This window comes from Dreissena polymorpha, chromosome 4 (genome assembly GCF_020536995.1).
Source record: "Dreissena polymorpha isolate Duluth1 chromosome 4, UMN_Dpol_1.0, whole genome shotgun sequence".
Lineage (NCBI taxonomy): Eukaryota > Metazoa > Mollusca > Bivalvia > Myida > Dreissenidae > Dreissena > Dreissena polymorpha.
This window is the reverse complement of record NC_068358.1, coordinates 41,737,004-41,764,172: the sequence shown is the minus strand read 5'-3', so window position 1 is coordinate 41,764,172 and position 27,169 is coordinate 41,737,004. Positions and strand designations below refer to the sequence as shown.

Below are 27,169 nucleotides of genomic sequence, written 5' to 3'. Positions count from 1 at the left end.
ATGATGTATAGACAAATGCAAAATGTTACATTTGCAGTGCTATTAAGAATTGACTTCAGCAGACCAATAACAGACTGAAGTTTCGTAATAAAACTTAAAAGCCAAACTACATGTAAACAAAAATATGCTGATTACTCAACTTTTCTACATTTTTTGTCTCTCAAGAGTGTAGTAATTAATTTGGAATTATAATACGTGAAAAAAGTTTGATCCATTAACAAAACATTTCCACTTACCTGTAAGAGTGATATCGACAAAACCGTTAAGAATATTTCGAATGAGTATTTATCCTGTATCCGCAAAACAGAAATGCACGAAAGCGTCAATCAATATAATTCGTTTAATTGAAAATTATATTTCGAAAAATATACATCACTTTAAGAAATCGTAAATCGCATTAAAATGGCAACACAACTATAGCAATGACCGTCACATGATATCCGTAGCCGAGTATGATTATTTGGCACAGCGATTGAGCGCGTATTGCCGAAACTACGATGCCTGGATAATGATATACTTAGCCCAATACTTGATTTCTGCGGTTATCGGAGTTTAACATTGCATACTTTTCGATGACAAAAAAGAAAACAAGTCAGAAGTGTGCACATTAACAATTAATAATAGAAATGTTAATCATGCGAATTATTATTGTTTAAACAAAGATACCTTTCGGAATACATTTTTATTAAATTATTGAAATATATTAAATGTATTGATAATGGCTCTAATGTTCTTAAGGTTACATGCATTTATTAACTTCTTTATCATTCAATATTTATTCAAAGGTTTTGGAGTTTGTATTCGAAATATATAGTCGTGGCAGATCTTTACTGATCGTATTGGTATAACTATAAACATTCTGTCAGATCAAATCTCTGTTATGAAATTTTACAGTTGCGTAAGACAACAAATAAAAATAAAGCTTCAATGCTAATAAAAAAAATCACTGACATTCAGATCACCCATTAAGAACTTAATTGGCAGTGTTTTTACCAATCATTTTGTGTCAAACTTTCTTCATGCGCTACATGACATTGTTAGGAATAATTGAAATGTGTGTTTTAGTACCCCGGTGGGATGGCACACATAGCAGTCGCACTGTTCATCAGTCCGTCTGTCAATCCGTCCTTCCGGAAGGCATTCCGTTGCCGGATGGTTTTTTTTCTAAACGCTTTCAGATATTTACCTTATTTTTGGAATTAGATTCATTCCGGTCCATGGATTTGTTTGGGAAGTTACGGGCCTTGGACTTCAATTTCCTCTAGAAAGAAAACTGTTCTCCGATTTTATTTCCGAAATCCTTGCAGATATTGACCTTATTTTTGGTGTGTGCGTCTAAGAACCTGAGGTACAGATTAAATTTTAGTTTTGTTATGGCCCATGTATTTTTTTACGAAGTTGAGGGTCTTGGACTTTTTTCTTTAAAATAACACTTTTCGGGATTTTTGCAAAATGCTTTCAGATACTGACCGTATTTTTAGTGTGTGTGCGTTTACGCTCGAGTTTCGTTCCATTCCATTGTCACGGGCCTTAGACTTAACAACATCATCTTATATAATTAGTGTTGGTGTTTGAGTCTACCTACATAACATTCAGTTAAACGTTGAGTTTTGTTTTGGTCCGTTACGAGCATTGAAATGTTCTCTAAAATAACAGTTTTTCAAACATTGTTCAAAACACTTTCAAATATTGACCTGATTTAGGACTTACGGATCATATTTGAATTTTTTTCGTGTTACGAATTTTGACAAAATTACAAACAGTTGTGGGCTTTCGACTAACTTAGAATTTGGGCGGGCATCTTTTGGTAAGAACTGTTTTCGTTTAGGATATAGCTGCTGTGCGGCTTTAAAGCGCAGTAGGAGGGCTCTGTGTTTCACAAACACAGCTCTTGTTTGTGTAATAGTTTTACCCCATGACGATAGTCAATACATTCATGAAATGCATATTCATGCACCCCACTCGTCAACACATAAGCAGGTATGTTTTTACGACGTAAAAAGCAAGGTATATCGAATATGAGAAAAGCGGCCTCATATAAGTGGTCTTGCAAGGATTACGTTATTCACAAGAGAGAGCTTCATTAAATAGAAAAAAACACTTGAATACTCGCAACACTTTGCCCTCCAAAACCTCGTAACATCGTTTACAAAGTTTAAGAATTGTTCTGATTAACAACCGGTTTTGGGAGATCTTGCTCAAATAAGCCAATTTACTGTTATAAATTATTTCTTCTGGTCTATTGATGACAGATGTCTCCAACATGCCCATATATTATTGAGAAAGGTCAAAAAGGTTAAAAAAAAACTACGTCAAAACATCTTGCTCATCGTTTTCGTTGAGACACTGCATAAATGACCTTTTATATTGTCTTCTTTACGTACAAGAGTAATACTGTTTTGGTTTTGCGATATTCAATAACTTTAAGTCAATATTGATGTCAAATGGAGAACTATTGATGTAACGTTCCATATTATATTGTCAAAACAGTTATATTGTGTTGATAATTGCAACGAGAGACATTACCGCGTATCCTAACATGACTTGTTTCTTCAGTGAAAATACTGTTCTGTGGTGCGTTAATCGTACCAATACTGCAGTAAGTAAAAAATGCACTTATTAAAATTATGTTCGCTTTGTTATCACCATCTTTCTAAGCCGATCACGAAATAAAAGAATGGATCTAAGCAGTTCCCGACGGGGTTACATTTATTATGTTTACATTTATAAACGTATTGCCACCTCTTGTAGTAAGTGTTTAATGGTTGAGGCCCGCGAATATAAAGAGAGAAACATTTACATTAGCACAAAAAATGATTGCAAATCATACGACAGCTTTCATTTTCTGAATATATATTTGTTTATCATGCATTTATATAAAAAAGACCAGACGAGGTATATAAAAACAATCTTATTTAGTTATGAAACGTATTCAATTATGATAATGCGCTTAAAGTGTGTCCTCAAGTTTTTTAAATTAAACCTTCATTTTAAACCTACAATCAGTCACCATAAAATTATTGTTTGCCAATGTTATTTTCTTTCATAAACACATGCGTATCATTTGCTTGATCGAATGCGTATCATTTGCTTGATCGAAACCATTCAGATACTTAATATTCACAGCTTTAAGAAGGTTAAACATCAACAACGTCTTCATTAGCCTACTCTAACAGAGGAACAAACTGACAAGAGAGAAAGTCAAGATAATATCTATGAAAAATCAAAAGCTGCTAAAGCCTGAAGAGAAATCGCCCTGTGCGCGTATATAGTATTCACCAGTCGAACAGATCAGTAGTAAGCTGTTTTGAAGACATTTTTAACTTGCGAAGATATGTTTATCCATTTTATCTCTGTTTAGCCATACTGGCGACTCACCAAGTTTTATATACAGCATTTATAAAATCTAATTTAACCCCACATTGCTGCCAGCAATAATTAACCGAAGCTTAGTATTTTAAACATTAATTATGTCTTATATACACATAGAAAAATCTTTAAAAAGATATACGGCGTTGATGGTGTAATGTTTGCGACCAGTGAAAGGAGATGGAATGAAGCGACCATGAATTTTAATGAGGATAGTGAGTGATAATAAGATTATATAGTTTACTGTATTAACAAATAAGAAATGAAGAACAAGAAGAGGTGAAATTATATGTTTAATTATCGGTTAGTATTGTAATGACTAGGTTTTCATAATTGAACGAGTAATACATTAGTTTCAATATGAAAAGAAAACGTATTCGCCACTGAAAACTATGAACATAATTTTGGAATGAAATAAAAGATAATGTGTTATAATATGTAAAGATGTTAGTAGAATGCAAACATAAAAGACTCAATATTGCAAGCATCAAAGTGATAGGAATTTTTTGCAGAAAGACAGATTTTATATAAAAAATGAACAAAACAAAGTACAAAGAAACATTTTTACACTTATAAACGCAAATATGGATTAGAAAAAATTAAAGACAGATATATTTCCAACACCTATATATTTCCTTAGTATCGGGGGCTACCGCCCCCAAACCCCGCTTTGTCGATAGGGGTAAACAACTGCGTGCAGGTAAAGTGCAATCTAGCCTGTTCTTGTAGTGTTAAGTGTGACCGCTATGGCATGTAAACAATAGCTTCTTTTAATTGTACAGACATGTGTTTAATGCTTTACTGCTTCGTAAATTAAGGAGAAACGTTTCGATATAATGTTTAGAGGATGTTTTGTATCATGACAGTTTTTAATTTATTGTAATTGACATGTAATTTACAAGATATTCCTATTTAAGTGCACATGATATGCATCCAATGTTTACGGTGATTTTTGTATTATTAGCCAATGCACAATTCGGATTTATTCATTTCGGACCTATCATGAATGAAGGTCATCTACGGTCAAAAGTGACGTTAAACAGCTACGCCGAAAAAACCTGCACATTTCCACATTTGCTGACATAAATGATAATTTATGATAAACCAAAGTGTATAGCTTCACCGTCTATCATCACCACCGGAAATAGATGACAGCGACGCGAAAGTAAACACACCAACCATGGAGAGCAGTGAGTATTTACCTTAAATATCTAATAATTACTCGCTGCTGGATAACCAGTGCGTGTTAGGCATCTTACTGAAAGATAAAAATGTTAAAAAATGTGTATCTATATTGCAATTCGTATGAAGCGTCAATTACACAATTTTATGACTGCTTGGCACCGGTTTGAAATTGGTACTTCTCGAAGAAACAATTTCTTTTATGATAACATGGTTTGTCATCGTATATGGAGTTGATTTCCTATTCTTATAGGCAATATATACCATCGTAACGCTATTTCTGGTCTTGGTTTGATTATTTTTCGTGGAAATCTATTAAAATAAAATAACTGTAGTGTACGGCGAATAGTTGTTTATGGCAAAAGTGTCCGGCGAATAGTTAAAGTCATGTACGGCGAATAGTTGCAGCGTATTGGCATTTGAACACTAGTCTGATAACTGATTATAATGAAATAAATAGTATAGTGAAAACATTCCATTGAATGTTAATTCATTTATATGTTAAACCCATTTTACCACGCCTTTGCAGTAAACTGCTATTTTTTAAGTGGTTGCAAATACCATTGTCAAGCAAAAACTCGTTCGTATGGTCCAAACATACACTGCGGGAACACGTTACACTTGTTTCGCTTTTTAAAATACAATCTATTTACAATATAGAGTTATGCTTAAGAGGAGAAACCAGAATGGAGTATATGCCACTGCAGACCGAATTTTGAATACGGTTAGCAACCCCAGCAGACAAGATGCTTATCAGCTGGTCAGTGGGGAATTTCCGATAATTGATATAGTCATCCCAGAAAATTAATTAACTCTTCACTATTAGATTTTGAATATTAATGAAATTATATAGACGTTAATAAGCATTAAATTTGCTTTCCAATGAATACAGTTTCAATTAAGTATCCATTGATGATGCCTTGCATAAACAGAAGTTAAGTCAGATTATCTTTTTCATCTTGGCAGTGGCTAGTCGTACGGGGCCGTACGTATAGCATTTCCTATAGGCACTGTCTAGCCGTACGACTGTTATAACAAATAAATATATTGATTATTAATTGGTCTACGTTCAGATTTCTTTTCCATGCGTCATGAGGAAACGTGCTAATACATGTGCTTAAAATTGTGTGCTACCACGCAGGCATTTTAGATGATTATTGTTTTTCGCTACATGAACGTCCCGCAAGATAATCAGTGCATTTGTTTTAGCTACTTAGATAGTGAAATTGCAAAATTTCTACCCTTTAGACTAGCTCGTGCAGTCGTTGTCATGGAATTTGCAGTCTGGTTTATGTTTCGTCGTGATTGAAAATCCGTTTCGTACATAGTATATAATGAGGTGTAAAAAGGGAGATATGAAAATGTAAATTTAGTTCGCATAACACAATTTCGGCAATCAAAATAAATCACAGTAACTGTTATGGAGTATATAAATACGCATTGTACATGCGAATATCAAATGTATACATTAAATATATAGTAAATAATTTTAACTAAGTCAATGAAAATTGCGACATCACAATGAGAAAAGTTTATAACAAAACAAGTAAAAGGGAACTTAACGTGAAAAGGATAAAACGATAAAAGAGACCTCCTCTTTTGTTATTAGTTTTTTTCTTAAAAAGTGACTTAAATATTTTTTTAAAGCATTTTTTCTAAGTTTTACAGTTGTTACAGCTACGGTATAATATTTTCCAAGAAAGTAAATGACTATTTGCATTAAAAAGATGTTTTTACAAAGAAAATAAGAGTTTGCGAAATGAAGTAGATTAAATGGGAAGTCTACGACTGTAGGTGGATGGTCCACGGCCGTCCACAAGCTCAAATGACCATATATGGAGAAAAAGGCGGGACCAAACCAAATAGGCTTGCAATGCGCATGCCCAAGCAAAACCGATTGTAAGCCATCTTGAATTGTTAGCGTGAAAAGAATACATTAATTGGATATTTTAATATGATGAATATTTTAGGCAGAGAATATGGATAGTATCATCATCATAACGTCAACATTAACTCAACAATTGTATTGTTGACATGAAGATAAAGCTATTTCGAGGTTGTTTTGACCATTGTATTGCTAAGTAGGTCAAACTCAAAGTTTTAACTTTTATTGATATTTTATTTAGTTAAGGAATCTTCGAGTAATAGTTAAAAAAAATCTTTCGCAATCTATAGCTGAATCATGTGTTGTTGCTATAATATAAACTTTCGTGCATGAGCCATTTAAATCCGTTTGCATTACTTTTTTTGTTGTTTCCCCTGGAAAATTCTCTTCTTCTCGATTCAACATCGCTATATTCCTGATTTTTGTTGTTTTTTTGGTTAAAGCTGCATGCTTTTGTTGGATAATGTTTTATTTATCATTCACGTTTTACATATGATTCTGTTTAAACCATATTTAATCGATGTTTTGGTGAATTTCGCGCATGCTTAACTTGCCTGATTTCGGACGTAATTTACTTTCGGATACATGCTCCTCTTGTGTTTTTTTTTCGATGTTTTCTTATGTATGCAGATTAAAAAACAGCTCATGCTTAAATGTGTTATTGAGCAAGTGACTTCTTAATACTATGGCAGGAATAAAAAAACTGTTATAAATTAAAAAGGCAGTTTAGTTATATGTATAAACTCACAGTCACAAGTGTGTAAGTATTACTGTTACATTTATTTATATTTACTAAAAGTAAATATATTCTCACATATCAGTAAGTATTGTACAGCCCTAAATTATATTTAATACACCCATCTAGGCAGTAAATTCATATATGTGCTGGTTTTAATTTACATTCATGTTATTATCCCCCCGCAATAGGCGGAGGGATATTGTTTTGGCCTTGTCCGCCCGTCTTTCTGTCCGTCCGGCACTTTTGTGTTGGGAGCCATATCTTGGAAGTGCTTTGGCGGATTTCATTGAAACTTGGTATGAGTATACATATAGATAAGAGGATGATGCTTGCCAAATGGCAATGTACACTATCTGTTAATAACGGAGTTATGGCCCTTCGAACCTAAAAAAATGCTTTTTTACCTGAGTGTCAAATATAACACTTTTGTGTCCAGAAGCTAATTAGCGGGGGATATCAATTCAATGAATTTGCTTGTTATTAATTGAATTGAAATAAACCTGTTATTTTGTCTGTCATTATGGTGTTTAAAATCAAATTAAATTTAAATGGCATCCAACCTACTTGATTTCAAATACAGTAACACCTGGCGCCGTGACCTGGATGCAGATTCTAAGCAGATGGGCCAAAATGGGGGCAGCTGGAGAGACTTGCCCGGAACTGACAAGCCTGGAGGAAGCTGGTTGACTGTTGGCGAGATGGGACAACAGACGAAGAATAAACGAACCTACTTGATTTGATAAACATTTTTGTAAGTCAGTAAAGAATCGAGCAAACTTTTTGTTTCCAATAAGCAGTCCTGTATATATCCGAAATAAAATAAAATGTTTCACTCAGGTTCCTTGATACTCATCTTGGTATTTAAGGGACCTTATAACAGATTTTGGCATGTATTGAAGTTTGTCATTAAATGCGTTATATTTATAAATGTAAACATTAAATCTAAAAAGCTCAATTAAAAAAAAAGAAAAAATTAAAAGAACAAGATGTGTTTGTGAAACACAATGTCCCCCTATATGATGTTTGACATTGTAGGATGACCTTGACCTTGTGAAGGATGACCTTGACCTTGACCTTTCACCACTCAAAAAGTGCAGCTCCATGAGATACACATGCATGCCAAATATCAAGTTGCCATCTTCAATATTGCAAAAGTATTCATAAAATAAGCGATTTGGGCCACATATATTTGACCTCTGACCTTGAAGGATGACCTTGACCTTGACCTTTCACCACTCAAAATGAGCAGCTCCATGAGATGCACATGCATGCCAAATATCAAGTTGCTATCTTCAATATTGCAAAAGTATTCATAAAATGAGCGATTTTGGCCACATATAATTGACCTCTGACCTTGAAGGATGACCTTGACCTTGACCTTTCACCACTCAAAATGTGCAGCTGCATGAGATACACATGCATGCCAAATATCAAGTTGCTATCTTTAATATTGCAAAAGTATTCATAAAATGAGCGATTTTGGCCGCATATATTTGACCTCTGACCTTGAAGGATGACCTTGACCTTGACCTTTCACCACTCAAAATGTGCAGCTTCATGAGATACACATGCATGCCAAATATGAAGTTGCTATCTTCAATATAGCAAAAGTTATTGCAAAATGTTAAAGTTGGCACAAACAGACAGACAGACAGACCAACAGACCAACAGACAGGGCAAAAACAATATGTCCCCCACTACTATAGTGGGGGACATAAAAAGTAATCCTCATCTGGGCTCGAACCACTGACCTCAGGAGTAAAAGTCTAACGCTAAGACGGCCATCCATGCTCATACAATATTTTATACTTTCAGTTTCTATAAGTAAAGCTCGTAGTGTCACAAAAAACGACAACAGAACTCCAAATTATTCAATTGTTTTGCTTTGCAATGATTTATCATTTTCAGGTTGTTAATGTTAAGTTTAACTGTTTTCTCACAAATATCATAACTGCAACAAAAATGTGCGAGTCTGAAACGATTTTTATGCCCCCTTTCAAAGAAAAGGGGCCATATAGTTATCAGACTGTCCGTCTGTCGGTCCGTCTTTCCGTCACACTTTGCGTTTAGGTTTCGAAAAATGCTCATAACTTCTATGTCCCTTGAGATATAACCTTCATATTTGGTATGCATGTGCATATGAACAAGGCCTTTCCATACGAACACAAATTTTTACCCCTGTGACCTTGACCTTGAACTTAGGGTCCGCGTTTAGGTTTCAAAATCTGCGTTTAGGTTTTGAAAAATGCTCATAACTTCTTTGTCCCTTGAGATATAACCTTCATATTTGGTATGCATGTGTATATGGACAAGGCCTTTCCATACGCACAAAAATTGTTACCCCTGTAACCTTGAACTTAGGGTCCGCGTTTAGGTTTCGAAATCTGCATTTAGGTTTTTAAAATGATCTAACTTCTATTTCCCTTGAGATATAACCTTCATATTTGGTATGCATGTGTATATGAACAAGGCCTTTCCATACGCACACAAAAAATTACCCCTGTGACCTTGACCTTGAAGTTAAGGTCCACGTTTAGGTTTCGAAATCTGCGTTTAGGTTTTGAAAAATGCTCATAACTTCTATGTCCTTTGAGATATAACCTTCATATTTGGTATGCATGTGTAAATGGACAAGGCCTTTCCATACGCACACAAATTTTGACCCCTGTGACCTTGAACTTAGGGTCCGCGTTTAGGTTTCAAAATCTGTGTTTAGGTTTCGAAAAAAGCTCATAACTTCTATCAAGCATTTATAGGGGGCATAAGTCATCCTATGGTGACAGCTCTTGTTTTATTTTGTCAATTTACCAAAACATGCAAAGGCCCCTTAAAATACATGAAGTAATGTTTACAGTTGTCCATAACCACATATTGAAAAAGAATGTGCAAGCTCTATCTATTGGCATACAAACAAAGCCAATCTGTTGGATTATTACTCATGGCAAGCAATATGATCTTAGGTATACCTTCTATAATAAGGTGTTTGCACTTTAATCACATTAAAATTTGAAATACTATGGAAGTACAAAAAGGTCAGAATGATAACAAACAGGTTTGTAATGGACATCATCGTGCAATTGCTATTTATGTGAGTGGGATGGTACAAAAATTCTGAATTTGTTATATGTAGGACATTTAGTAACTTAGCAACCCATGCATGTTGCAAGGGTTTAATTGTCCGGATTATTTGGAAATCCCGATTTGAGCCATTCAGGATTGAATTTTAGATCAGTGTAAATCCGATGATTTATTTTAAGGGGGTGTGAACAAATATTGTAATTGCTTCATTGGCATGCCGGGCATGTGCGCTTAGTACGGATTTTTCCTGGTCTTTTTAACAATGTTTTCCAAAGAAAAAAACGGGTTATTAGATTGGCAAATGTCGGTTGGCGGGCAGGCGGAACAAGCTTGTCCGGGCCATAACGTTGTGGTTCTTGGTGAGAATTTAAAATCATTTGGCACATTTGTTCACCATCATTAGATGGTGTCGCTCAAAAGAATACCGTCGATATATCCAAGGTCAAGGTTTTTGAGTTCAAAGGTCAAAAATGGCCATAAAAGAGCTTGTCCGGGCCAAAACTATGTCATTCATTGTGAGACTTAAAAATCATTTGGCATATTTGTTCTCCATCGTGGGACGTTGTTTCACACGTTAGAATTACGTCAATATCTCCAAGGTCAAGGTCGCCACAACTTAAAATCTATTTATTTTGAAACAAAGGGAGTTAATTATAAACAATCAGTTCAGTTTGAGTTGTCTCCCTCTATCAGACTTTTTTCTACATTGAAAACCTGGTTTTGTGACAATTTTTTCCCTTGTTTAACTATTGTCTGATTGGTTATCTGCTGACACGGACGTAAAAGGTAACTGACCTAACCTCTTGGCTACTTTCCAGAAATCTTACATACTACAAAATGTAGCATATGTCCGCCATCATTAAATTTCCATTTTCTGCTGTCAAACTAAGTGCATATATTATTTCATTTGCAAAAGACATATCTGGATATATTTTTGGACAGTTGTTTTACTGTATGGTTAGTGGATTAACATTTATTATGCCCCCCTTCGAAGAAGAGGGGGTATATTGCTTTGCACATGTCGGTCTGTCGGTCCGTCCACCAGGTGGTTTCCGGAGTATAACTCAAGAATGCTTAGGCCTAGGATCATGAAACTTCATAGGAAGATAGATCATGACTCGCAGATGACCCCTATTGATTTTGAGGTCACTAGGTCAAAGGTTAAGGTCATGGTGACCCGAAATAGTAAAATGGTTTCCGGATGATAACTCAAGAACGCATATGCCTAGGATCATGAAACTTCATAAGTAGATTGATCATGACTTGCAGATGACCCCTATTGATTTTGAGGTCACTAGGTCAAGGTCACAGTGACCCGAAATAGTAAAATGGTTTCCGGATGATAACTCAAGAACGCATACGCCTAGGATCATGAAACTTCATAGGTAGATAGATCATGACTCGCAGATGACCCCCTATTGATTTTGAGGTCAGTAGGTCAAAGGTTAAGGTCACGGTGACCCGAAATAGTAAAATGGTTTCCGGATGATAACTCAAGAACACATATGCCTAGGATCATGAAACTTCACGGGTATATTGATCATGACTCGCAGATGACCCGTATTGATTTTGAGGTCACTAGGTCAAAGGTCAAATTCACAGTGACCCGAAATAGTTAAATGGTTTCCGATGATAACTCAAGAACGCTTACGCCTAGGATCATGAAACTTCATGGGTACATTTATCATGACTCACAGATGATCCATATTGATTTTCAGGTCACTAGGTCAAAGGTCAAGGTCACGGTGACCCGAAACATTAAAAAAAATTCCGGATGATAACCTAAGAATGCTTTTGCCTAGGATCATGACACTTCATAGGTACATTGATCATGACTCGCAGATGACCCTTATTGAATTTCAGGTCACTAGGTCAAAGGTCAAGGTAACAGTGACAAAAAACGTATTCACACAATGGCTGCCACTACAACGGACAGCCCATATGGGGGGCATGCATGTTTTACAAACAGCCCTTGTTATCGATGTTCTTTATAACATTAATATAAAATGACAATTACACATAGAGTGTTACTGGTGGTCTGGCTTATAATATTTTGCATTTTACTCACAAGAAATAGCAACTAAGACTATAAAAAGAACATTAAACTATGGCTTTGGGGGCTCTACCTGTAAGGAACCTACAGCCTCAGACTCCAGACTTTATCATTAGGATTTCAAATTTGGGACATTTGACACCCCTGATGTTGTGTCATGTATCAAACCGTCTATAAATATTAATTTTATTAATTGGATATGTTGAAGATTTGGTGATGCAATCATTGGATTTCATTTTGTGTTTTGTTGACCTATTTTTAATTTTTAGGCTCAGCAGAACTATGGCTGTCAAAACACAATTGTATTAAAATGAAAAGTGCTTCAAATTATACAAGAAGTCACTTTCTTTTTGTTTTAGATGTTTTTCAGTTTCGTCGGAAGACGTTTCCCAACAACCATCCTGTCTTGAAAGAAATAACTTTTGAACTTGATTTTCTGGTAATACTATTTTTTTTACTTACAGTTATTAGTGAATTATGAACATTTCATAAGGATCTCAATGGTCACAAAAGGTATATTTATAATATATATATATATATATATATATATATATATATATATATATATATATATATATATATATATATATATATATATGTATAATATATATATATATATATTAAAAAAAGGCCTGTTGAGTTTTTAATTTGTTCTCTTAAAGATTTACAGAAAGACCCTTTTCAGCTCGACTATTATATATGAAATCTATATAGTGGAGCAATTCTACTCACCCGACGTTGGCGTTAGCCTTAGCATTGACGTAAGTGTGAGCATGCAAATGTTAAAAGTTTGTGTACTACCCCAAATATTTTCAATGTCCCTTGGCATATTTCTTTCATACTTTGCATACTTCTTAACAAACATGACCCCAACATATAAACAAGAGCAGACAACTCTATCAAGCATTTTGTAATAATTATGGCCCCTTTTCCACTTAGAAAATGCAGCAAATGTTTAAGTTTATGTACTACCCCAAATAATTTCAATGTCCCTAGACATATTGCTTTCATATTTTGCATTTTTCTTAACCAACCTGACCCCAACCTATAAACAAGAGCAGACAACTCTATCAAGCATTTTGTAATAATTATGGCCCCTTTACCATTTAGAATATTCATTTTATTGATAAATCTATGTTTAAGTTGGCGTACCACCTAAAATATTTTCAATGTCCCTTGACATATTGCTTTCATATTTTGCATACTTATTTACCAACATGACCCCAATCTATAAAGAAGAGCAGACAACTGTATCAAGCGTTTTGTAAGAATAATGGCCCTTTTTCCATTATTATATGCATATTACTTAAGATTCAACCCAATAATATCTTTGACAAGTTTTAAAATGACGCCTGTTGGTTGAAAAACATGGCATTTATGAGGTGGGGCATTTTCCTTATATGGCGATAGTAAACCTTGTTATCACTCTAGAGGCCACATTTATTGTCAGATTTTTATGAAATTTGGTCAGAACATTTTTCCAATGATATCTTGGATGAGTTTGAAAATGGTTTTGGTTGCTTTAAAAACATGGCCACCAGGGGGCGGGGCATTTTTCCTTATATGGTTATATATCGTCCTTATATGGTTATATATGGCTTTAGTAAAACCGTGTGAACACTCTAGAGGCCGCATTGTCCAATCTTCGTGAAATTTGGTCAGAAGATTGGTCTCAATGATATCTTGGATGAGTTTGAAAATGGTTATGTTTGCTTGAAAAACATGGCTGCCAAGGGGCGGGGCATTTTTCCTAATATGGCTAAAAATGGCTATAGTAAAATCTTGTTAACACTCTAAAGGCCACATTTATTGTACGATCTTCATGAAACATGGTCAGAAGATTCATCCCAATAATATCTTGGACGAGTTTAAAAATGATGCTGATTTGTTGAAAAATATGGCTGCCAGGGGGCAGGGCATTTTTCCTTCTATGGCTATAGTAAAACCTTGTTAACATTCTAGAGGCCACATTTATTGTCTGATCTTCATGAAACTTGGGCAGAAGATTTGTCCCAATGATGTCTTGAATGAGTTCGAAATGGGTATGGTTGCTATAAAAACATGGCCACCAGGGGGCGAGGCATTTTTCCTTATAGGCTTTAGTAAAACCTTGTTAACACTTTAGAGGCCACATTTATTGTCAAAGCTTCATGAAATTTGGTCAGAAGATTGGTCTCAATGATATCTTGAAAGAGTTTGAAAATGGTTATATTTGCTTGGAAAATACGACTTCCAGGGGGCGGGGCATTTTTTTTCATTATATGGCTATAGTAAAGTCTTGTTAACACTTTAGAGGCCACTTTTATTTCCGATGTTCATGAAAATTGTCAGAAGATTCATCCCAATAATATCTTGGATGAGTTCAAACATGATGCTGATTGGTTGAAAAACATGGCTGCCAGTGGGCTCTGCATTTTTTCTTTTATGGCTATATAGTAAAACCTTGTTAACACTCTAGAGGCCACATTTATTGTCTGATCATCATGAAACTTTGTCCGAAGATTTGTCCCAATGATGAGGTAAAAAATGGTACAAAAACATACAGACTTTAATGATAAACACTAGTCTGGCCAATGTCGTCTTACAAGCTGTTATATTTGTAGTCTGCTGCAGACAGGCAGTGGTGATCGTTCTTAGCAAATTGAGTTGCGGTTCTTTCCGTAGCTAAGGCTTCTAAGCACACACTGATTTGCAAAATATGCTCTGTAAGTTCTAAAATGCGACCAACTAAAACAAACCCTTTGCCAACTTCTAGGTCAAAGGTTAAGTTTGAACATCATGATTCCTTTTAAATGGCAAATGATATTCGCGTACGATCTTACAACTGTAACTCCCTATTAATTGTTCCCAACTCGGCATTTTCATCAAAGGGCATGAAGGGTGTCCAAGGTGGACAGGTTGGAATCTTTGAATGGCAGGGTGCTGCGCCCTTCCATTCATGCCAAGCTGGAGCACTGGTTTTGATGGTGTTTCACTTGTAACACACCAAGCATTATGACCCATTATATTTATCAACATTGCTAAAATGAGGCCAAAATAATTGTTAAATGCCCTTTGTTTATTCCCAAAGACATGGATGGATCATCTTTGTCTCTGAATATATTATAAATACTCGTGTTGTTGATTTTGTCCTGTTTGCTTATTGCAGGAAAACTGTTAACGCATTATGTTGTGAAGACTCCTCTGTAATCAGACAGCTAGCAGTATTATGATTATCAAATATTAAAATTTGACTTAACAATACAGCGCTTCAAATTATTATTTTTGTTTCAGATATTTTCCAGTTTCCCCTCACAACAATATGCATCAAACCTCTTGTCTGGTAAGAAATTTCCATTGAAACCAACTGCTGGTAATACTATCTTTTAATACCCCCATTACCATTTGTAATGGGGGCTATATAGGAACCACTTTGTCATTCCGTCTGTCTGTCCCGAAATTTCATCAGATCTTCACCCAAACTTGGTCACAAGTTGTATATAGATGATGTATAGGTCAAGTTTGAATATGGATCATGCCGGGTCAGAAACTAGGTCATGGGGTCACTTATTGTGTTTTAAACCTGAAGTTTGTCTGGACCATAACTTTGTCATTTATTTCATACAGTATTGTAAATGATGGAACAGTTCATAATGATTTCAAGACATCTTCTGATCCCTGGAAGATAAACTAGGGATTGATATGTCTGTTTATAACAGTTCAGAGCCTTCCAATCTAGCGTGTGAAGATGTAATGATAATGTTAAAAGGAAATTACATATAACAGTTTATACAGTTTAAGAAATACAATACATTTTATACAATATCATTTTTGTGCCCCTGAACCAGCGATTTTGGGGGCATATTAAAATCGCTCTGTCCTTTAGTTTGTTAGTCCATCCGTCCGTCTGTAAGTTAGTAAGTCCGTCTGTCAGTCGGTCTGGATTATTTTCCGCTCAATAAGTCAAGCAATTGTCATCAGATCCTCACCAAACTTCGTGAAAATGTGTAAGGCAATAACATTTAGGTCAAGTTAGATAATGGGCCAAATAGACCCAGACACCCCTGAGTTATGGCCCTTGAATCATAGTAAAATGGGGTTTTTAGCTGGACTATTATATATGAAATATATATAGTGGAGCTTTCCTACTCTCCCCGGGGTTCCAGTGTCCGTGAGCGTTGGAATGAACTATAGTGGGGGACATATTGTTTTTGCCCTGTCTGTTGGTCTGTCTGTTGGTTTGTTTGGTCCAACTTAAATATTTTGCCATAACTTTTGCAATATTGAAGGAAGCAACTTCATATTTGGCATGCATGTGTATCTGATGGAACTGCACATTTTGAGTGGTGAAAGGTCAAGGTCATCCTTCAAGGTCAAAGGTCAAAAGATACCTAGAAAGGTGCAAATTTGCTTCAGTTTTGTGTTTAGGTTCATTTTATTCCTAAAATATCACAGCTATTACACTATGCCTCCAAACAATATACGAAAGCTTGACCCAAACCAAGACACTCTTGATGTTAGTAATGGTAGATGAATACGTCGTAAGAATTAAATGCTGGCAATTCACATGAAATTGACATGAGGGTTTATTAATGATCCATGGTCCTGACCCCTTAAATATCTGAAATCCCTGTTTGTGCATGTAACATAATGAGAACACCCTTTGGTCGACTCAACTTTGTATTTCAATCAGTTTCTTGTTTTGACCATTATTTTTACATTATCATCAAAACTTGTTAGTTTCCTACCCTTGAAAAAGGAGAGGGACTTACGGTTTGCGCTCTGTGTCTGTCAGTCTGACACTTTTCTGGATCCTTCGATAACTTTAAAAGTTCTTCACCCATTTACTTCAAATTGATACTGAACCTCTCTTATGACAATACGGTCAATCTCAACTATGTATGGCCCCATTACCAACCCTGGGGTGCCCCGCCCACATAGGCCACGCCCACCCAAAATTGCCTTCTACTATAATTTCTTCATTTATACACCGATTCACTTCTAATTGATACTGAACTTCTCTTATGACAATACGGTCAATCTCAACTATGCATGGCCCCATTACTAACCCTGGGGCGCCCCTGGGTCAAACATGCGGCGTGGGGATATGCGTCGGCCTCTGCCGCGCCATTTCTAGTCAACATTGGAAACATTGGCATCTTAAAGGAATAAATTATGTATGAGCCCAAATTTTGCAGAACTATGGTCCTTGCTCATTTTTTGTTTAGCTCCTCAGCTGAAATCATCATCTAGCAGTCACAATAGTTGAGCGGTTGGAGAGGCATGCATTGCGTCCTACTACCTGCTCTGACTATATCATGGTAATGCCTTATCCAAATAACACAAGTATTCACCATGTGCAAATGTCTTGTTGTCTGTATAACTCTCTCTATTTGCTCAAAGTTAAAAGCATTTGAACTTGCACACTTTGGTGTTTTAGTTTAAGTAGACCTTGTGTTTACAGTGGACAGGTTTAAAGTGGAAGTGACTAGTTAACTGTTGATCATAAGCTGCACTGATGGAAAAAATACCTGCTCAGACTATATCATGGTAATGCCTTATCCAAAAAACACAAGTATTCACCATGTGCAAATGTCTTGTTGTCTGTATAACTCTCTCTATTAGCTCAAAGTAAAAAGCATTTGAACTTGCACACTTTGGTATTTTAGTTTAATTTTGTTTGGACATTACAATTGTTTTGAAACTAAAGATTAGTGTGGGGGCATTACACTTCTCTTTAAAATGTTTATTTGTGATTAATATTTTTTTCAGTTTGGCAGACAAAACATGCTGATCAAAAAGAATTTGTACCACAGGGGCCAGTTTTTCCATTTGAGAGATTGACAAGAAGAAGAGATGAGAAATGTTATCATCATATTTTAGTCTCTACATTTATAGTGTACAGCTCAATGTATTGAACTGGTGTTGTAGAATATAATTGGAGATACATGCGAACATTATACCATTATATATAAGATGATATTTCAAAAGCAATAAGAAATAAAGAGTATAAAAAGGTCAAAACAGTAGACCTTGTGTTTACAGTGGACAGGTTTAAAGTGGAAGTCACTAGTTAACTGTTGATCATAAGCTGCACTGATGGAAAAAATAGTGGGAAATTACTATCTAGAAAACTGTTTAACGTACGACAACAGTTGTGGAACTTCATAAATGACCGTATGTAACAGGGCTGGGCAGTTTTCCTTATATAGCTATAGTGAAACCTTTTGAACACAAGTGAAGTCACTGTTTTTTTCCAATCTTCATGCATTTTGGTCGAATATTTGTTCAAATGATGGCTCAGTCTATCAATGCTTTGATAGAAATTATGAGCATTTTTCGAAATCTAAATTCATTTTTCAAACCCTAAACGCGGACCCTAAGGTCAAGGTCATGGGGTAAAAATTTGTGTGCGTATGACAAACAGACGGAAGGACAGTGCGATCACTATATGCCCTCCTTCGGCGGCATAAAAAAGTTAATCCAGAAATGCAAAATAAGTCCCAAACTAGAGAGCGGACACCATACTTAATCCTTGAAATGCACTTAGTGACCCCGTGACCTAGTTTTTGACTCGGCATGACCCATATTCGAACATGACGTAGATATTGTCTTGATACAACTTTTGACCAAGTTTGGTAAAGATCAGATGAAAACTACTTCAATTAGAGAGCAGACACCATGCTTAATCCTTGAAATGCACTAAGTGACCCCATGGTCTAGTTTATGACCCGGCATGGCCCATATTCGAGCTTGACCTAGATATCGCCTAGATACAACTTCTGACCAAGTTTGGTAAAGATCGGATGAAAACTATTTGAATTAGAGAGCGGACAAGAAAAGTGTGACAGACAAACAGACAGTGCAAAAAATATATACCCACTTTTCTTCGAAAGGGGGCATAAAAAATGTGGAGTAAAATATATACAAATGTGTTCTTTTTCTTTGCAGACTGACTAACCTATCAAAATAGTTACATAAACAAATATGTATAATTATATTGTTAATATTATGCACATAAATAAAACATTTGCTATTTCATCTAAAATTAATTGTAGACAGAAAATAATGAAACAAGAAACCGTTTGAGACGGGTGATGCTCCACAAAGGTTTTTTTGTCACAATATTGCACTATATATTCAGATAAAAGGAAACGTCTTGAGGGGCATAACTTTGGACAAAATAATACGATGGATGGTTTGACAACTTATAAAAATTTCAAAAGGCCATAACTCTGTAAATAAATCATCTAACCAGAACCCACTAATAACATGTGCATCTTCTCAAGGTAGTTAAGCTTCCCATTAAGCTTCATTGTATTCCAGTCAGTAGTTGGGGAGAAATAGCCCGGACAAGAATTGCACTATATGTACAGTTTATAGAAAATTTCAAAGGGCCATAACTCTGTGAAAAATCATCCGACCATAACCGGCTGATAATATGCACATCTCCTATTGGTAGTGAAGCTTCCCATAAAGTTTCATTGAATTCCCAGGATAAATTGCTGAGAAATAGCTCGGACATGAATTGCACTATATGTACAATGGAAAATTTCAAAGGGCCATAACTCTGTGAAAAATCATCCGACCATAACCGGCTGATAATATGCACATCTCCTGTTTGTAGTGAAGCTTCCCATAAACTTTCATTGAATTCCCGTAATAATAAGTTGCTGAGAAAAAGCTCGGACAAGAATTGCACTATATGTACAATGGAAAATTTCAAAGGGCCATAACTCTGTGAAAAATCATCCGACCAGAACCGGCTGATAATATGCACATCTCCTCTTGGTAGTGGCGCTTCCCATAAAGTTTCATTAAATTCCGGTCATTAGTTGCTGAGAAATAGCCCGGACAAGAATTGCACTATATTTACAGTTAATGGTAAATTTCAAAGGGCCATAACTCTGTAAAAAATCATCCGACCAGAACTGGCTGATAATATGCACATCTCCTCTTGGTAGTGAAGCTTCCCATAAAGTTTCATTGAATTCCGGTCATTAGTTGCTGAGAAATAGCCCGGACAAGAATTGCACTATATGTACAGTTAATGGAAAATTTCAAAGGGCCACAAATCTGTGAAAAATCATCCGACCAGAACCCGCTGATAATATGCACATCTCCTCTTGGTAGTGAAGCTTCCCATAAAGTTTAATTGAATTCCGGTCATTAGTGGCTGAGAAATAGCCCGGACAAGAATTGCACTATTTGTACAGTTAATGGAAAATTTCAAAGGGCCATAACTCTGTGAAAAATCATCCGACCAAAACCGGCTGATAATATGCACATCTCCTCTTGGTAGTGAAGCTTCCCATAAAGTTAAATTGAATTCATGTCATAAGTTCCTGAGAAATAGCTCGGACAAGAAATGCACTATATGTACAATGGAAAATTTCAAATGGCCATAACTCTGTGGAAAATCATCCAACGAGAACCGGCTTATAATATGCACATCTCCTGTTGGTAGTGAAGCTTCCCATAAAGTTTCTTTGAATTCCCGTAATAAGTTGCTGAGAAATTGCTCGGACAAGAATTGCTCTATATAAACAATGGAAAATTTCAAAGGGCCATAACTCTGTGAAAAACATCCGACCAGAACCCGCTGATGATATGCACATCTCCTCTTGGTAGTGAAGCTTCCCATAAAGTTTAATTGAATTCCGGTCATTAGTGGCTGAGAAATAGCCCGGACAAGAATTGCACTATTTGTACAGTTAATGGAAAATTTCAAAGGGCCATAACTCTGTGAAAAATCATCCGACCAAAACCGGCTGATAATATGCACATCTCCTCTTGGTAGTGAAGCTTCCCATAAAGTTTAATTGAATTCATGTCATAAGTTCCTGAGAAATAGCTCGGACAAGAAATGCACTATATGTACAATGGAAAATTTCAAATGGCCATAACTCTGTGGAAAATCATCCAACGAGAACCGGCTTATAATATGCACATCTCCTGTTGGTAGTGAAGCTTCCCATAAAGTTTCTTTGAATTCCCGTAATAAGTTGCTGAGAAATTGCTCGGACAAGAATTGCTCTATATGTACAATGGAAAATTTCAAAGGGCCATAACTCTGTGAAAAAACATCCGACCAGAACCCGCTGATGATATGCACATCTCCTCTTGGTAGTGAAGCTTCCCATAAAGTTTCATTGAATTCCAGTCATTAGTTGCTGAGAAATAGCCCGGACAAGAATTGCACTATATGTACAGTTAATGGAAAATTTCAAAGGGCCATAACTCTGTGAAAAATCATCCGAACAGAACCCGCTGATAATAAGTTTCATTGAATTCCGGTCATTAAAGGGATCTTTTCACGCTTTGGTAAATTGACAAAATTGAAAAAAGTTGTTTCAGATTCGCACATTTTCGTTTTAGACTTTTAGTTATGATATTTGTGAGGAAACAGTAATACTGAACATTTACCATGGTCTAATATAGCCATTATATGCATCTTTTGACGATTTTAAAACCTAAAAATTATAAAGCGTTGCAACGCGAAACGATTGAATAATTTGGAGAGTTCTGTTTTTGTCGTTAAATTTTGTGAAACTGCGAAGATTGCTTATATAAGGTATAAAATACGTCTAGTATGTGTACTCGGCGGAATAGCTCAGTAGGCTAAAGCGTTTTTACTTCAGGACTCTGGCAGGACTCCAGGGGTCACTGGTTCGAAACCTGCTCCGGGCAATGTTCTTTTCCTTTTTTTAATTTTATTCTTGATTTTTTACTGGAGCTTTTACGATCCAATGTTTACGTTTATCAATATAAAGCATTTAATGAATAAGTTAAAAAATGCAAAAATCTGTGAAAAGGCCCCTTTAATTGCTGAGAAATAGCCCTGACAAGAAATTCACTATATGTACAGTTAATAGAAAATTTCAAAGCGCCATAACTCTGTGAAAAATCATCCGACCTAAACCCGCTGATAATATGCACATCTCCTCTTGGTAGTGAAGCTTCCCAAAAAAATTTCATTGAATTCCAGTCATTAGTTGCTGAGAAATAGACCGGACAAAAATTATTCACGGACGGACAGACGGACTGACGAAGCGGCGACTATATGTCCCCCCCGAAATTTTTTGGGTGGAGCATAAAATGTCAAATTAACATGGATAATAGAAAATATTGTGAAATGCTTTATTTATAAATTAGAAACTGGATAACACTTCTAAAATGATTGCAAGTTTCCATGACTCATTGAGGAATAAACCATGTAAAAATGTTAGTTTTGCAAATTTATATAGTTATGGGAAACAACTACATTAAATTTAAATATCAAAGCTTTTTTTCTAATTGTATATGTACCGGTAAAACACCGCTTCATTCGTAAGAATGTCATTTGAGCCTAGATGAAGATACAGCTGTTGAACATCCATCTTCCGCAAGTCTCTCAACAATGCATGGCGAAAACGATCACAAGAAAATTTGGCACCTTTGAAAACAGAGTTAGCGAATGTCTGTGTAAATAAATCACAAATTAGATGAATGAATACACAAGGAAAATGCATGCTTTGCCTCAAGATTAAAATGAAAAGTTTGCAAATACAATTCCCTACAATCTGTAAAATATTCCACACGCTTAAATAAAATATATAACCATGCAAATTAGTTAGAAAACGCAATCATTGCACATCAGCATAATAAGTTTAACTTTATATTGATGACAAATACTGTAATCATACGAAGCTTAGGACTTGACATTTGAACTGTTTAAGTATAAAGAAATGAAATAATTACATCATTTATAGAAACTACGAGTATCACGTTAAAATGGTGGCGTTTCGTGTTTTCTCAAAAATGTTTACAAAAACAGTCAACATTTAAACGACTGTTGATATCAACATAATCCATTTTAGTTCATTACGTTACAATGTTGCAAAACTTATTAAAAGCTGTTAAAAAAAGACTGGTATACATTTGTATCATGTGTGCCAGATGGCCCTTATTCACAACAGCGTAAACATAACAAAACACCATGTTCGACCTAGACGTCTTGAATATTTGACACACGTCGGCACAAAGTGCTCGGAAAATTTTTCCTGCTATTTGTTGCATGATCATTCCCCGAATTGTCTTGAACATTCGACGCGCGTCAGCACAACGTGCATGAGGAAATTTTCGCGACATTTATTCATCCGCATTCATTTTTAATTTAATAAACAGATACTCGTTTTTATGTACATCTTGTTAGGTAGAAAACAATAAAAAAATTACACAGGTGTAGTCTTAATTTATTTGTCTTTGTTATAAAATACTACGGCATGTAAGTAGAAAATGTGTACCCAAAGACTCAACAACGGCAAGAACAGTTAGTTTTAATGTGACGTCATTGCGCAAATGGGTTATGATCTGAATATAACTTCTGGAAATAATCATTAATTTCAGTTTGAAAATGCGATGTCAATGACGCTTTTATAACTGACATATGGATACCGTTTAAACGGTAAGCTTTTGTTTATTTCATTAATCATTTCGTTTTAAGGTTTAGAAAAATGTGTACATGTGATACCATTAATAGAAACAAACCTGAAACTGTAATAACTGTTCTATACCATTTTCATTACATATTCTCACCAGAGATTGGCAGGCATTTGACGGCTATATCGTCAGGAAGAATATCCTTAATCCGATGAGCATTGGAGTCCCCAGCAATACGGTTCACTTTTCTCCTGTCTTGGGCACCTGAAAAAATAAAAGGAAAATGCTTCCTGACAAAACGCTGCATCCTGTTCAAAAGAGCCTGCGTAATAAATCTACTAATTTATTATAAAAAGACAAGTCTTAACAATTCAAATACTACCTTAACAATACTATTGCAACAAGACTAATAAGGACGACTAAACTTGTCTTATGTGTGTCTAACTACACAAAAAGAATATAAACAAAACAGATCAATCACGCTTTAATAAAAATAAAGGTCACACAAGTTAAAAAGCACTAGTTTTCAATAATCAATAAGTGTCAAATTGCAATACACTGGTCAGTGTTCAGTGCAAATATCACTATGAACATGTCAAGTGTCAATTATTGCACTAGTGTGTAACACACTGTATGTGTTCAAATGCGCGAAGCAACTGTTTTTTAATAATTAGTATTAAAATGTCACTCAAAATTGCAATCCACTGGTAAGTGTTCAATCAATGCACAGTCACTATAAACACATCAAAAGCGTCAATTATTGCACTAGTGTAAAACACACTGTAAGTGTCCAAATGCGCGAAGCACGTGTTTTTAATAGATCACAAAATGGGTAATAAAACACACACAGTTGAACTTAAGGTGAAAAGTAAACACAAATCCTTCGTTCACTCACACCGAGTTACTAGGACTAGGTCGCGAAAATGAATGCCACTTTGAATTATACACTTTACAACGTCGAAATACACCAAATCACAATTAAAAGATAGCTATTGCAAGTTCAAAAACAAAACTGAAATAGACTTCTTGATCTCAAAACAATGTCACAAACGTATACAATACCGGATCTCAACCGTTTGAAAGCTCGTGGGCAATCAGAAGGGGAGATTATTCAAACGGTGTTTTTATTGTTTCTCCATTCGGTACCCCTCGCACGTTATTTGATTACGCTTTCTTCATGTATGGTCATATTACACTCATTCATAACGTTTATTTATAGATGTTTGTGTTGTGACATATATGGTTATGATTACCATATAAGGTAAAGACGGCCAGGGACCAGAGTCGCTCTGACGAAGTAGACGACACCCTACATAGCTAAAGACATATCACAATGCTAACATGTCCTTGTGGTTAGGATCCAGATCCCTTCAAGCGTATTTAATACCTTAATTGCTGTTGAGGAGGATATTCTTTTTTATTCTTATTTCTGCTGCAAACATACATTTTTGATAATAGTTAGAAACCTTCAGTTTGATGGGTCTGACGAGTACTTAGAGCAGAAATAAGAAGATATATGAAATAGATTTCATAATTTGTCATATGATAATTGTCTTTGTTCGGCTGTAGAAATCAGTTTTAAGCATTTGCGTTACGAACGAACGGGAAAACACACACAAGTACAAATACCGAATCAAACAGACATATCATAGAAGAACAGCGATACGATTCAGATACATACATGGTTGAACAGCGAGGGCTTGTCTTACTGGGCGTTTTGTTTAGCCTTACAGAATGATTTGTAAAGTGCGCTATCGAATACGGACATCGGTGAAACATATTTATATAAAACTACAATTTTAATACTAAAAGCTGAATAGCTTAAGGACGAAAAATTCTATTGATTTAATTGTCATTTATATTACTTGACAATAAGTATTTAAGAAAAATAAACACTTCAATAACATGTTTCATTAAAATAATAGAACGTCTTCATATTCATGAAAATATGTTGATTTAATACTTTTTAAACTTCAAACAGGCAACTATTTAAGGGGAACAACTTTCCTAAATAAATCTGCTTAACTAATGCAGTGCCGTAGCCAGACCCAAATTTAAGCCGAGGCAGTATCTTTGGTCCTTCTAGGGGGGTCCGGGGGCATGCCCCCCCCCCCCCTGAATTTTTTGTATACCTAGAACGTCTCTGGTGCGTTTTAAAGGCCATTTTAACTACATTTTATACCTAAATTATCGGAATCGTGGACGCTACATATTACCGTTTGGTATCAATAAAGTTAACAAAACAATCTGCTACAAGTTCATTGTCAATTTTATATTCTGGTACCATAAACGGTGTTTGAAGTGACAATGATGTAACAAACTTAACTACAGAAAAATAGTCATATACTTCATTTGAAGTCAGATAAAAAAAATAAAAAATTGAGACGGAGCTCTCTCATACAAGCCACAGCATGGATAATAGAATGTGCTTTACATATTTATTATTGAAATACTAAAATAAAATAGATCTACCTTATTATATGAAGAAACAGATCTATCAAACATTTTAGCGAATTATGTTTCATGAACATGTTTTATTATTCTTCAACTTTTAAATATCAATCTTATTGAACGCTAATTCAACTCTTCTGTCTCCAGTCGAATCCCACATTTGAAGAGTTTGTTTTCGATCAACTGGAATGTGTTTATGCACAAACATTAAAGCGATGCCATTTAGCCGTTCCTTTTTCATAGTAGAACGTGTCCACGTTTTAAGCCTTCGCAATCCGCTAAAACTCCGCTCACATGTACAATAACCAATAAAAAATATTATTTCTTAAGTTAACATCAAATCAGCTTCCGCATACTTGCTGTTGTAGTTCAGACAAGTTCACCGTGAAAAAATTCGTGGACGATTTGTTTTTTCCATTTAGAGCAAAGAGAAAACACAATAGGGCTATTTAAAGAAATATTTAAATGCATTCAATCAAAAGCGTTTTCAATCATAAACACATATAAAAAGGATCATTGATGGAATTTACTTAAACACGGACCTACTTGGATTCGAACCAATGCAGTTGTGTAACATTTTGTTTTAGCACTGCGTCATCATTTTCTATCATCAACGTTCTATCATCAACTTCATTGACTATTAAAAAGAAAAGACTTGAACTTCTTGATATCAAAAAAGTTTATCATAAAGGGATATCATAATTTGAAAATTCTAATGTAAACAAAGATTCTTACCACCTGAAACGGTCCCGGATTAAACTCGACGCCGGCCATAAAGAGGAGAATTCCAATAAAGGCGAAAACGCCAACCACCCGAAGTGTGTCTAGGTCTAAAATAGAACCAGATCTGGCCGTAAAACACCCGATCCTCGCTCGGTACGTTCCGATGTCCACAATGATTGTAACATTGAAGTGTACAGTGCGACGCTTTGTTTAATATACGGATTTTTCTAATCATTTTGCTGGGCCAAATGGCATCAATTGAAGTTATTAAAATGAAATAATTATCTGC

General features: G+C 35.4%; 1 long non-coding RNA gene across 2 annotated transcripts; it reads left to right on the top strand.

Moving 5' to 3' along the window:
* The first annotated feature begins 4,134 nt into the window (after nt 1–4,134).
* LOC127880075 (uncharacterized) lies at nt 4,135–18,576 on the top strand. Of its 2 annotated transcripts, XR_008049403.1 has the most exons (6): nt 5,239–6,450; nt 7,756–7,926; nt 12,666–12,745; nt 15,580–15,628; nt 17,514–17,606; nt 18,058–18,576. It is a non-coding gene; the product is annotated as an uncharacterized LOC127880075 (long non-coding RNA). The 2 variants fall into 2 exon arrangements; XR_008049404.1 differs by lacking the exons at nt 5,239–6,450; nt 18,058–18,576 and adding an exon at nt 4,135–4,559 and having other exon boundaries at nt 17,514–17,981.
* The last annotated feature ends 8,593 nt before the right edge of the window (nt 18,577–27,169 follow it).